Source organism: Opisthorchis viverrini, assembly GCF_000715545.1.
Source record: "Opisthorchis viverrini unplaced genomic scaffold opera_v5_161, whole genome shotgun sequence".
NCBI classification, from domain to species: domain Eukaryota; kingdom Metazoa; phylum Platyhelminthes; class Trematoda; order Opisthorchiida; family Opisthorchiidae; genus Opisthorchis; species Opisthorchis viverrini.
In genome coordinates this window covers 321,444-322,228 of record NW_008751815.1, presented here as the reverse complement: position 1 = coordinate 322,228, position 785 = coordinate 321,444, and positions in this window count along the sequence as shown.

The following is a 785-nucleotide window of genomic DNA, read 5'->3' as shown; positions in this document are numbered from 1 at the left end:
TACACTAAAATGAACTTATTAGTCTCCGGCTTCCACGAATGAAATGTGAGTGAGTGTAGGTCGATTAGCACCAAGTTAGGATCTTTGACAATGCTTTTAGAGGTTCCGATCCAAACCCGGCTCAGATAGTGTTACGAAGACTAAGGGCTATGTGGTATAGAATATGGGAAATTTTTATAGTCAAAACGTACCCCTGTTTTCCCAAAGTGTGTATAAGGGACCCGGTAAATGTGACCGCGAGAAAATTTTCCCCAGATATAACGAATTCTATTGCATACAACGCCTTGCTATGCTAAATCAGTGGTGTAAATTTAAAATGTCATGAACTATTTTCAGAACTCTTATATCCGGGAGGATGACATTGGGCATATTTCACTTGTAGCCAGCAAAAATACTTTCCGGGGGGTTTTCCTTCTGATTTATGTGATTCTTAATCTTCTAGAAAAAGGTTTGACCGAGTGGAAGCCACGTTGGACTGGAATGCATCGTTTGCTTGCTACTGTTGTGTTCATTGCATGAATTCTCCCAATGAGCGGACTTTTATCAATCACCTTTTAAAGAACCGTAGAAAATGCTTTGTACTCTAACACATAAAACACGAGTGTGAATGATTGTGTAACGTACTGAAAGTAACCTCAGAATGCCCGGAACCTACTGCTCCACCAAAATTTCAACAATAAAGCCGGCAATCATCCAGGACAGTTAATCATTCAGTCAATTCAGCAAAAGCTGATGAGTCCTCATGCATGCCACAGAAGCACGACCGAATGTGATCAGCGTTCAGG